The following is a 13835-nucleotide window of genomic DNA, read 5'->3' on the forward strand; positions in this document are numbered from 1 at the left end:
TCATAGTGAAGCTGTTCAGATGGCTGCAGCTCATCTGTAACTCAAGATTCATCACTCTCCATGTCCACTTTAAGCTCAAATCGAGGGAGGTCCATAGACCAATTCAGGAGAATTGAAGTTACAATAAGCATTCAGTTAGCATCACTGAGTCCCAAGGAAGCTTTTGGAATCATTCATACAAGCCCAGGTGCTCTCTATCATCCTCACGACCTCCATTTTCAGAGGTAAGTTTCTGAACTCCATCTCGTTAATTTAAGTACTCTTTGTGATAAAGCTCGATTCTATCTTGTTTAGCATCATCAGAGGATTGAAAACCCTCTATCATCATTCATTTATTCATCTTGATTGTCATTTAATTTCAAATTTAGGGTTCATGTGTTCTTAGAGTTCTCTGAGAAATTAGGTAGTTATAGTTAATATAAATAAATGTTAGTTACATATCTGGATTCATGAGGAAATTTATAACAAGATTGATGTTTACATCATGCCATTTAGTTGAGAAACCAGAGAGTTAGGAATTTGAAAATCCTTGAGCTCGAGGAAGAAGACGACCATGGTGGCGCGCGAAATTCAAATCTATCATCTAGGTTTATTTTATTTTGAATGATATGCGTTTTATAAACGAATTCATCGTTTGCCCTAGTGGCCTCACATGCGCTCTTAGTCTCCTCATGCCTTAAGTCTGGGGTTCGAATCCCCCTCGCCCCAGACTTTTTGTTTCTTTTATTTTTCAATGATTTACCACTTGTTTGAAAATATAATGAACTGGATGTGTGTCATAGACACCAAGCGCGCGTTGGCTCCGTGGTGTTATTTTGGGTTAGTGACTTAGAGGGCGTGAGTTCAACCCCTCTAGGTGACAAAACCTTCTTTTTTTTTATCACTTTTTCACTTAATTTCCTCACAACTTTAACCAATTATTTAACCTATCAAATTAAATCATTTTCACTTCATTTTTCACACACTTGTCATTTAATATATCTATTTTATGAATAATCAAAAAAATCATAAAAATATTATTTATTTCATGTGTTTTTATTAGGTTTAAAATGGTATGTTTTAAGTGTTTTCTTAAATACTTTAAATATATATATACTCATTTTGTTTTAACCTAATTATTTTTGTGAATAATTTTATGATAAAACCCTAATTATTTAGGTCTTAATTAGGTATAGATCTTTTATCTTTACCTTAATTAAGTTGACGTTTGTCAATATTCAAAACTGTTTTCAGTCTCCGATTAAACAGATGATTAAGGTTTTCAAACAACAAAACCTTATATCATTTCAGGTCATTTTTAATTGTTTTCATAAACAGTAAATAATCTCTGGGCCTCAAATAGAGTGTAAGTCCCATCCCCTTTTCATTTTATTTTCAACTCTCAAATACAGTCAACAAAACTGTTTTCACAACAGTAATCATTCAAAAAATCACAAATCATTTTCAACTGCTTTTATAGCCAGTACTGTAAAGTACTGGGCCTCTATTAGAGTGTAAGACCCAACACCTTTTTCTTATCATAGTTTGTTTTCAAAAACTGTATTTTCAAAATCTCCTTTCTGTTTTCAAAACATTCTTATGGTATTTGAAGGGCATTATTTCCGGTGAAACTCTTCAGATACCTATGTGACCTTTGTCCATCTTCACTTCTTCTGTTTTCAAAACTCTTAACTGTTTATAATAAATATTCAACTGTTATCAACAAAACAAAAAAAATACTGGTAAGGCTTTGTACACACTTCTTCAAAGGTCTCCACTCCATCCAGGTTAGGCTTTACAAGCTTCCAATTTACAATCGTTATTTAAATTACTGTCAAATATAAACTGTACATATATTTGTTTAGAACTACGTTTGAGTGTAAACCCTAGGACAGTTAAACTATATATATATATATATATATATATATATATATATTATAGGAATATGGCCTAGGATTGAGAGTGTCTTCCCGGTAAAGGCTCTTTCCTAATTAGAGAGATCTGTAGTTCAAACCCCCAAGATGAATTATTCCCGGTGAAACGTCTTGGCAAAAGCCTTAGAATCCAAAAAAATAGGACACATCCACCCAAAGAGGAATTATTCCCGGTGAAACCTCTTACCCATTTTCTTAGAGCCAAAATAAGTTCAAAACTACATAGCTTTCTCTTGTGCTATAACAAGGACCCTCGATGACCCTCGATTAGCCTCCTCTTGGGCTTTGTACAAGGACCCACAGGCTTCTTAAAAGCATTTCCAGCTTCCTCTTGAGCTTGTATACAAGGATCCATCAGGTTTCTTATAAACATAGGAACAGGTCTTTAATCACCTTTTAGCCTACCCTGGTGAGTTTCTTCCACTCTTTAAAACCAGACTTTAAACAAGCTAAGTTTGTCTCAATTTTATATTGAGTACACCTTTTGGAATGAGAGACATGGACAGTCTCTGTCACCCTTACCTTCATCCATTTTCCTTAGCAGAGTCTAAGATCCATGTTTGCTTATCCTCAGCAAGAGTCAGCCTTCATCTTGGGCTTTAAACAAGAAGTCTCCACTAGATAATCTTTCTGCCATTTCATTTTAACAAAAACCCCTGGAAAGGGTTAGCCTCCAAATCATTCTATCATTTTAACAAAAATCCCTGGAAAGGGTTAGCCTCCAAATCATTCTATCATTTTAACAAAAATCCCTGGAAAGGGTTAGCCTCCACACATCATTTCATTTTAACAAAATCCCTGGAAAGGGTTAGCCTCCACACATCATTTCATTTTAACAAAATTCTCTTAGGAGATAATTTCCCCAAAAAAAAATCAAAACCCCTGGAAAGGGTCAGCCTCCAAAAAACATGATAAAATCAGTCTTTTAACAGACAATTTCTCCAGCTAAATCAAAACCCTTGGAAAGGGTCAGCCTCCAAAATCACTCCTTCAAATTCAAAGACTCATTCCTTTAAGAGATAGATTCCTTAAAAAGAGTCAGCCTCAACTCTGGGCTTTGTACAGAACACCAAAAACTCCTTAATTTAAAATTTCCCCAGTAGAGTTATCATTTCAATAAGTCAATAAATCAATCAAAAAGCCTCAAGCTTGGGCCTCATGCAAGCCAGCTAAAGTCAAATCTCTCATACAGTAGATAGACATAGCTTATCTCTATAGAGAGATATTTTTACTACTCTACCACATTCAAACAAACAAACATTACATTTCATTTCAATTTCAATCAAGTCTCCCATTTAGGATTTTGAAAGGCATGAGCTGGCAGTAAAACCCAGACATGTGGTAACTTTCCCTAAATTGGATGAGCATTTTTCTTTCATACAAGAGGCATTTGACTGGTATACTTGCACATACACAAGTAAGGTCCCCCTCTTGAATGAAATGAATTCAGTTATTCTGTCACTCTTTTTAATGTTTGTGATGGAATAGTATAAATACCTCTCTGTAAAGATGATTTCATGCCTCTTTACTGTAAACAGAGATTTAATTTAAGCTTCAACCTTGAGCTTCAAGCAAGGCACCAAAAACAATTAATTTCCCTAGTTAGTTCCCCGAACTACATTAAGCTCTTACTTCCACTAGGGATATGTAGGCATGAGGTTCACAAGGAATCTCAGCGAGCTAATAAAATACCAAAAATAGTCAGTTTGTCTGTCTGTCTGTCTTTTCAAATCAATTCAATTACTTCTCCTAACACAAAGGAGAAACTTTCCCAATCATTAGCAGCAAACACAATCACAATGACACAGAGAAGGTTCCTGTAGAGTACTACAGATATGTAGGGTGTTTAAACACTTCCCTATGTATAACCGACCCCCCGGACTCCAGAATTTCTAGTCTAGGTGAAATCCACACACTTAGCAAACTCTTAGGGTTTAGTTGAGATCTTTTTTTCCCTTTCCTACCCGTAGGACAATAAGAAAGTTCGTGTGATATCGTAGGAAGAACTGAAATAAAATTCATCCCGCCACGGGCGCATTCTCCTTCCAAATTTTGCGTGAAGGGTCTAGCGTGCCATCCTCCCAAGTGAAACGGGGAGGTAAAAAAACGACAACCACAGTAAAATGGCGACTCTGCTGGGGATATAAGTGTTAAAAACCTTGGTTTTTCATCCAAACCAATGGTTGACCTGTTGCTGGTCCAGCCCCAATGAGGAATTAGGGATGCCAAATTCCCCCTCAAACAAGAGAGGTTGTGCCTAACCTCTGTGTCATATCATGTGTTTGTTGCATTTATATTTGTTTATCTTGTTTATTCTGTATCGGGAAAGGGCTTGATTCCCCCTTATGGTGAGAAATCCTATACCCGGATTTGAGTGCAACATAAGATAGGATGGAGGATGTCTTCCCGGTGAAGACCCTCTAATCTTGGTTCACAATTCTACTCTTGGGATTTTCCTGGCTGGTTGTGATTAACTGCGCCAATGCATTCCGAGACGGATTTGTACCAGGAGGACCTAGAAACACATTAACCCAACTTAAAGCCTTTCTTAGGACGTAGAGTGGTGATTACGGAAGTAATTGTCACACAGATACTACACTCAGAAAAAACTCTCTTATAGATACCAATCAACGTATCTTTAAGGTTGAGGAAAAACTCTGAGACCCCTAGAACCCGTTCTACAGGTACAAAAATCCTTATCCTTAGTTTACTATTGGGGCGAGGTTTGCGTTTTGACTTCATGACCACTATACCCTTCAACGCCATGTTTGTTTAAAAACTCTTGTGTGTGCATTCATGCATTCATGCATCATTCATTAATAACAACTAAAAACAAAAGAGTCTTTTTCAAGTCGTTTTTTAAGGAAACTAAATAACGGACGTTTTGAACTTCATAGAAAGAGAGAAACGGAGAAAGGACTTAAGGATCTATACCATGGATTACAGAAGAAAGAGAGCTAGGAAATACACCTTCAAGATTCCCCAGGTCGAGGAACTGGGAAAGCTCGGAAAACTGGTGGTCAACCCCCAGGCTTTCAAGGAGAAGTATGGAAAACTTCTGCCTTTGCTCAATACCAACATTGTGGATGGGATCCTTCCCAACTTGGTACAGTTTTACGATCCAACGTATCACTGCTTCACCTTTCCAGATTATCAACTCATGCCTACATTAGAGGAGTACTCTCGTCTGATTGGAATACCCGTGTACACGCAAGATCCGTACTCCGGTTTGGAAAAGAATCCTGACGACATTATCATTGCTGCAACTACTCCTTTGAATGTAGCCGACATCAGAACTCATATGGTGAGTAGAGGAGGAATTCAAGGATTGCCCTCCAAATTCCTGTTTGATCAAGCTCGGTACTTCGTCAGCATCCAAGATATGAGCGCTTTTGAGGAAATCTTGGCTTTGCTTATCTATGGATTGTTTTTGTTCCCTAACATTAACGATTTCGTCGACATCAATGCAACTAAGATCTTCTTAATTGGAAATCCAGTTCCAACCTTGCTTGCGGATGCTTATCACTTTGTGCATTCAAGAAACCTGCAGCGAGGAGGATTAATCACATGCTGCGTACCGTTGTTATACGAATGGTTCGTTTCGCACCTGCCAAAGTCTAGCACTTTCTGGAACATGAGGGATGGCCTTTACTGGTCACAGAAAATCACGTCCCTCACTCATACGGACATTGAGTGGTGTAGTCCTGACAACGACGAAACCAAGATTATCTTCAATTGCGGAAGTTTTCCCAACATACCCCTTATTGGAACTAAGGGAGGAATCAGTTACAATCCAGCTTTAGCCCGTCGTCAATACGGCTATCCTATGAAAAACATTCCAAGTAACATCCGATTGGAGGGCCTGTTCTTCAAGAACATCGACGATCATGGCAACATGCTGAAGAAGGAAATTTGTCCAAGCCTGGCGTCTTGTACACAGCAAAGGGAGAAGATTGTTAGGAAAACATCTTTGCATCTCTTTGGATCCTTACCTTCAATGGGTACGCGTCAGAGCATTCAAGCTCAGGATGCCATATCAACATCAAGAGCCAGTTCCCCTAAGGGAACCAATTTACCTTATCTCCACCGATGTTGAAAAATTACAAGCGACATTAAACAAGGTATGCCAAGAAAGGAATGCTTGGAGGAACAAGTATCGAATCGTCAACACGGAAAATGTTGAGATTCAAAACATCCTAAGAAGGAAGGATGGGTTACTTGAAGTACTTGATCGACAAGTGACACAATCATCACTTTCTCATCATATCCCTCCTGCTTCCTGGATCATCGATCAGCTCACATCAGAAAACGCTCAGCTCAAGAAACAGAAGAAAATGTTAGAACGTGAAGTCGGCTCTTCGTCAAAGTTTTAGAGTCCTTTCTCTCAGTTTCTCTGTATTTCCCTTTTCAAAGTGTGTAAAAAGGGCGTTTTCGCTTAATTAATAAAAGTTTGATGTTTCATAACATAATTATGGTGTTTCCTTGAAAAATATTAACTTAATTGCATATCATACATCGCTTTAGTTATACGCACTGACACGAGAATTTTCGCAGATCTAATAGTCACTTCCCTTTCTCCAGAAAGAGAGGAGGAGAAGGAGGTGAACCAAGATTTTCAAGCTATCTCATCCATACAACACTCGTTCAAGTCGCAAGAAAAGAATGGAAGACTTTGAGCAAGAGAATGAAGAACTCAGGGAAGAGATTAATACTCTCAAAGGTACTGTTGAAAGACTCAATAGTATGGTAGAAGCCCTAGTAGTTGCGGAGAATCGACCAACACCAGAAGAACCGCAAAGGACTGTGGTTTCCGAGATTGTTTCTACTCCCATTCCTCAGTATACCATGCCGCCCGATCGACCTTGGGGCATGCCGTATAACTTTACTCCAGAAGGGTACATACCTCCAGCTTCTGAAGTTCCAAAAGTCACCATGGATATGCGTCCACCGGAGGGTTACAAACCTCTGGAAATTGAAGTTCCAAGAGCAACGGCAATGGGTTTCGCACAACAAAATGCTGAGATTCCAAGATCTGCTGTCATGGCTTCTCCACGACCGATTATGCATACTTTTCCTCCACCGGGCGGACAAGTATATCATCACGCTCTAAGTGAGGATGTTGGCGTGTATTAATGATTGGACGAGTTCCAGGAACAGTTTTTGCAAATGCAGAAGGAACTCAAGACTCTTCGAGGACAAGATCTATTTGGGAAGAATGCTGCAGACCTCTGTCTGGTTCCAAATGTTAAGATTCCTCACAAATTAAAAGTACCAGAGTTCGAGAAGTACAAAGGGAATTCATGCCCACAAAGTCATCTCATGATGTACGCTCGAAGAATGTCAACTCAGACTGACAATCAACAATTACTCATTCATTATTTTCAAGACAGCCTAACTGGTGCTGCACTCAAATGGTACATGAACTTAGACAGTTTAGAGATTCGTACTTTTCGAGACCTCGGAGAGGCCTTCGTCAAACAGTATAAGTACAATCTGGATATGGCTCCCAACAGAGATCAACTCCGGGCCATGACTCAAAAGGATAGAGAAAGCTTCAAGGAATACGCTTAGAGATGGCGTGAAGTTGCTGCTCAAATTTGTCCACCACTTGAAGAGAAAGAAATGAAAAAAATCTATCTCAAAACTTTGAGTCCATTTTACTACGGACGAATGGTTGCAAGTGCACCAAGTGACTTTACCGAGATGGTAAACATGGGTGTACGTTTAGAAGAAGCAGTTCGAGAAGGACGCTTGAACAAAGAATCAGAATCTTCTATTGGTCCAAGGAAGTATGGAAGTTCTTTCCAGAAGAAAAAAGATCAAGAGGTCAGCAATGTCTTGCACAAAATCAAGAATAAATTCCAACCTCAAGTTGCATCAATAACTCCGGTTGTTAACTCAGCGCCAGCTTATCAACCTCAGGTCCCGCAACAACAAATTCAACAAAGGTCGCAGCAACCTCAGCAGCAGGTTCGACCTCCAAATTACAGCAATCGGGCTCCAAGGTATCCTGCCTTTGACCCCGTACCAATGCCGTATGCGGAATTGTTTCCAACATTACTGGCAAAAGGACTCATTCAGACAAGAAGTCCTCCAAATCCTACAAACAGTTCCTCACCATGGTAAAAGGCTGACCAATCTTGTCCCTATCATCAGGGGGCACCAGGTCACAATATTGAGAACTGTTTCTCTTTCAAGATTGACGTCCAGCGATTAGTGAAGAGCGGAATGCTATCCTTCAAAGATACTAGTCCAAACGTCCAAGCAAATCCTTTGCCGCAGCATAAAGAAGCTTCAGTGAATTGGATAGATCAACACCCTAACGTTATTCAAATATACAACATCCGTCAGATAGAGGAAAATCTTGTCAGGATGCACGCTAAACAAGCTGGGTACGGCAATGTACCACCTCACAACTACTTCACATGCGATATTTGTCCAAAGAATAATCAAGGATGTGTCGTAGTTCAAGCTGCATTACAAGAACAAATGGACTTAGGATGGATTCAACATATCCGAGTCAGAACTGAACATGACATTAACATGGTTCAAGGATGTCCAGGAGAATACAAAATCTACAAAGTTGAAGATCTTGAAGGATCGATAGTCAGGTTCCATAAGACTTTAAATGGACTTGCCTACTTTGGAACAGATTTCCACGCTTATAGTAGATGCGAAATCTGTCGAAGAAATTCACAAGGATGTTTGCATGTTCGCAACGACATTCAAAAGCTGATGGACGATAATACCATTACGGTCCTTGCCAACAGAGAAGATGACGAAGTCTTTACCGTATCTCCTCAAATTAATCAAGTTGAACCAATGCAAGTTAAGTATGATAGCAGGAAGACAGCAGTTGCTCCACTAGTCATCTACTTACCAGGACCTGTACCGTATGAGTCCAGCAAGGCTATACCATACAAGTACAACGCTACATTCATTGAAAATGGTAAGGAAATACCATTACCGTCTGTTGTCAACATTGCTGATGTTAGTCGAGTCACCAGAAGTGGACGAGTCTTCAACAGAGCAACAAAAAATGTGGAGAAACCTTCAGAGGAAGTACCACATAGGCAAGACAATCATCCGACCAATGTTGTTCAAGCGAAAGAAAATGATGAGATCTTGAAGTTAATCTAGAGGAGTGAATACAACATTGTAGATCAATTACTACATACTCCGTCTAGGATTTCTGTTCTTTCCCTACTACTGAGTTCTGAAGCTCATAGGGAAGCTCTACAGAAAGTTTTGGAACAAGCTTTTGTAGAACCTAGCGTCACAATAAGCCAATTCAACAACATCGTTGCCAACATCTCCGCCGGAACTAACCTAAGTTTCTGTGACGAAGATCTTCCTGAAGAAGGAGTGCACCACAATCTTCCACTTCACATCTCAGTTGGCTGCATGGGTGATATACTCACAGGAGTCATATTAGACAGTGGATCCTCTCTCAATGTCATGCCTAAATCATCATTGTCAAGATTATCTTTCGAAGATTACCCTCTAAGAAAAAGTCATGTCATCGTCAAAGCATTTGATGGATCAAGAAAGTCAGTTTTCGGAGAAGTGTATCTTCCCATAACTATTGGACCTCAGACGTTCAAAATCACTTTCCAGGTCATGGACATTCCAGCATAATACAGTTGTTTGCTAGGTCGCCCATGGATTCATGAGGCTGGGGCAATTACTTCAACACTTCATCAGAAACTGAAGTTCATAAGAAATGACAAATTGTTAACCGTATGTTGAGAACGAGCTCTGATCGTCAGCAACCTGTCATCATTCTCCGACATAGAACCAAAAGAAGTTGTTGGAACTAAATTCCAAGCACTTTCCTTGGATAAGGAAAAAGGAAAGGAGAAAGCAGCGTCTATTTCTTCCTACAGAGATGCAATCCAAGTTGTAAAGGATGGCACTACCAGTGGTTGGGGCACATTAATATTCCTACCAACAACAAGAACAGAACAGGAGTTGGATTCTTTCCAACATCATTAAAAGCTATTCCAGGGATTGAGGTAGTTCTCCCAATTCAAGAAACTTTCTGCAGTGGAGGTTTTCTTCAACCTGTTCAACAAACAGTCAATACCATCGGTACGGAAAACACCGATGAAGAGGAATGGTTATCCTATCTTAATAAAGCAGGATATATCTCCCTACCAGAGTCTGATTCACCTTGCTGTTATCCGACTAAAGGATCTGAAAGTAAAACTCAACCAAGCAGTGATGAAGTTACTAACAGCTTCACCACTAGAAGTCATGGTTCATCAGAAGAAGTTCCTCCTATCCCCGAAGAGACTTGGGATACATTCGGAGAACCAAGCGGAAAATTCGACTACATGGTGAAATACTCCGCTCCTGAAAGTTCAAGAATCTCTCTTGAAGATATTGTTCCAACTGGATGGAACAGTGATTTTGAGTACCTCTCTCAGCCAAAAGAGATGTATAACCCTTGCTATTCATCATCAGCATCTGATGAAGTCATCATTGAGGATTATATCCCCAAGTCACCTTCCGAGGCTACGGATCTAGAGTTCACATATCTAGTCAATGCCATCTTGGGAGAAGAGCAAGACCAAAATACATAAGAGGATGATCTCGAAAGTGTCTCCGATAACGAGTCTCTCCATTCAGAAGATTGGAAGTTTCCTCAAAAGAAAAACCGACATACTCCACTTGGAAATGGGTATGCTCACACCGATTAGTCTGCTGAAGTAGAAGAAGATCGTCTGAGTGTTGTAAAGACAGTGGTTGGTAAATCAAGACCTACCACAGGCCAGCTTAAGCCTAAGGTTCCAGATTACTTAATGCACAATGGGGTTCGCCACTACTGGACAGCTGTTGAAGTTTCAACTATTGTTCGCACTCCTAAGTAGGAACTTTCACCGTTATTTTGTCCTCTCACCATAGCCCAGGGTGAAGAGATGTTTCATAGGGCTTTGCATTTTACTATTTCTTAGGAAAATGTCCCTCTTTGCTTCGCCCAAAGCAATAGAGTTTTGTTTTATAGGGTCTTTGTTTCAAGAAATGACTGTTCATAAATAAAAATGTCATTCTGTTCCTTCATTTAGTTTTTCCTTTTCTTTTTTTCGGAAATTGGTAATCCTAAAAAACACCCTTAAAAAAAAACATCAAAATATTCCATTAACTGCATACACCGAGTCTTCCCTCGTTGTCTAAATAAAACTTATCACACATGTGCAGATTAATCATAAAATACCCCGTTGAAACGAACGACCGTATGACTTCTCCAAGCTTTGAGTTTCCTGTATTCGAGGCAGAGGAAGAAGAAGACGAAGAAATATCAAAGGAAATTTCACGATTACTTCAACAAAAGGAAGAGGCCATTCAGCCATACAATGAGCCTCTAGAGATCATTAACCTTGGTTCCGATGGAAACAGAAAAGAGGTTAAGATTGAAGCTTCGCTCAGTTCAGAGATCAGAGAGAGTTTGATACATTTGCTCAAAGAATTCTCAGATGTCTTCGCTTGGTCCTATCAGGATATGCCAGGGTTGGATACCAGTATAGTGGAGCATCACTTGCCATTAAAAGCAGAATGCCCTCCGGTCAAGCAAAAATTAAGAAGAACTCATCCGGAGATGGCCATGAAAATCAAAGAGGAAGTTCAAAAGCAGATGAACGCAGGTTTCCTCGTCACTTCAGAATACCCTCAGTGGTTAGTGAAGGATAGAAAAACACTTAGAAAGGGGGGGGGGTTTGAATAAGTGTAGCTTTAAAAACTTGACCGATAAAAATAAATTGCACAGTTATTTTTATCCTGGTTCGTTGTTAACTAAACTACTCCAGTCCACCCCCGCAGAGATGATTTACCTCAACTGAGGATTTAATCCACTAATCGCACGGATTACAATGGTTCTCCACTTAGTCAGCAACTAAGTCTTCCAGAGTCTTCTGATCACACACTGATCACTCCAGGAACAACTGCTTAGATACCCTCTAAGACTTTCTAGAGTATTCTGATCCACACGATCACTCTAGTTACAACCTGCTTAGATAACCTCTAAGACTTCCTAGAGTATTCTGATCCACACGATCACTCTAGTTCCTTACAACTTAATGTAATCAATTCTAAGAGTATTACAATTGCTTCTTAAAAGCTATAATCACAAACTGTGATATTTCTCTTAACGTTTAAGCTTAATCTCACTAATATATTACAACAGCAATGTAGTGAGCTTTGATGAAGATGAAGATTCTGAGCTTTGAATAGAACAGAGTTTCAGCAAGTTAATATGAGTTGTTTTGTTCAGAATCGTTAACCTTGCTTCTCATCAGAACTTCATATTTATAGGCGTTGGAGAAGATGACCGTTGAGTGCATTTAATGCTTTGCGTGTTCCGTACAGCATCGCATTTAATGTTATACGCTTTTGTCAACTACCTCGAGCCTTGTTCACGCTGTGTCTACTGACGTTGCCTTTAATAGCTTTTAACGTTCCTTTTGTCAGTCAGCGTAGCTTGCCACTTGTACTTCCTTCTGATCTGATGTTTGTGAATATAACGTTTGAATATCATCAGAGTCAAACAGCTTGGTGCAAAGCATCTTCTGATCTTCTGACCTTGAAGTGCTTCTGAGCGTGATACCATCAGAACTTCAGTGCTTCTGATCTCATGTTCTTCTGATGCTTCCATAGACCCATGTTCTGATTCTGCTTCGACCATCTTCTGATGTCTTGCCAGACCATGTTCTGATGTTGCATGTTGAACCCTTTGAGACAAAGCTTCTGAGCGCTGAATTATGCATACTCTTTATATATTTCCTAAAAAGGAAATTGCATTGGATTAGAGTACCATATTATCTTAAGCAAAATTCATATTATTGTTATCATCAAAACTAAGATAATTGATCAGAACAAATCTTGTTATAACAGTTAGCTAACATTGTTCCCGTTCCTAAGAAATACAAAAAAGTCCGCATGTGCGTCGACTACAGAGATTTGAACAAAGCTAGCCCTAAGGATGATTTTCCTTTACCACATATTGATATGTTGGTAGACAGTACAGCAAAATCCAAAGTTTTCTCGTTCATGGACGGATTTTCAGGATACAACCAAATCAAAATGGCACCTGAAGACATGGAGAAAACAGCTTTCACCACCCCCTGGGGCACGTTCTGCTATCATGTTATGCCTTTTGGACTAAAAAACGCAGGGGCAACTTATCAAAGGGCCATGACTACGCTTTTCCACGACATGATGCATAAAGAAGTGGAAGTCTATGTGGACGACATGATTGCCAAATCAGAAAATAAAGAAGATCACATACAAAATCTGACAAAGTTATTTCAACGCTTACGGAAGTTTCAGCTTCGCCTGAATCCCAACAAGTGTACCTTTGGTGTCTACTCAGGAAAACTCCTTGGTTTCATTGTCAGCAAACGAGGAATTGAAGTAGATCCAGACAAAGTCAAGGAAATTCAAGAAATGCCTTCACCCAGAACCGAGAAACAAGTTAGAGGATTTCTTGGACGTCTGAATTACATCTCGAGATTCATATATCTCATGACTGCAACTTGCGCTCCTATTTTCAAACTTCTACGGAAAAATCAAAGTTGCGTCTGGACAGACGATTGTCAGAAAGCGTTCGACAGCATTAAGGAATATTTGCTCGAACCACCCATTTTGTCTCCTCCAGTGGAAGGAAGACCTTTGATAATGTACTTAACCGTCTTAGAAGATTCCATGGGTTGTGTCCTTGGACAGCAAGACGAGACAAAGAGAAAAGAGCATGCCATTTACTACCTAAGCAAGAAATTCACTGACTGTGAATCCCGCTACTCCATGCTCGAGAAGACGTGTTGTGCTTTGGCCTGGGCTGCCAAGCGTCTCCGCCAGTACATGATTCGACATACTACTTGTTTGATCTCACATATGGATCCAATCAAGTACATCTTTGAGAAGCCT

Source organism: Vicia villosa, linkage group LG3 (genome assembly GCF_029867415.1).
Source record: "Vicia villosa cultivar HV-30 ecotype Madison, WI linkage group LG3, Vvil1.0, whole genome shotgun sequence".
In the NCBI taxonomy this organism is placed as follows: Eukaryota; Viridiplantae; Streptophyta; class Magnoliopsida; order Fabales; family Fabaceae; genus Vicia; species Vicia villosa.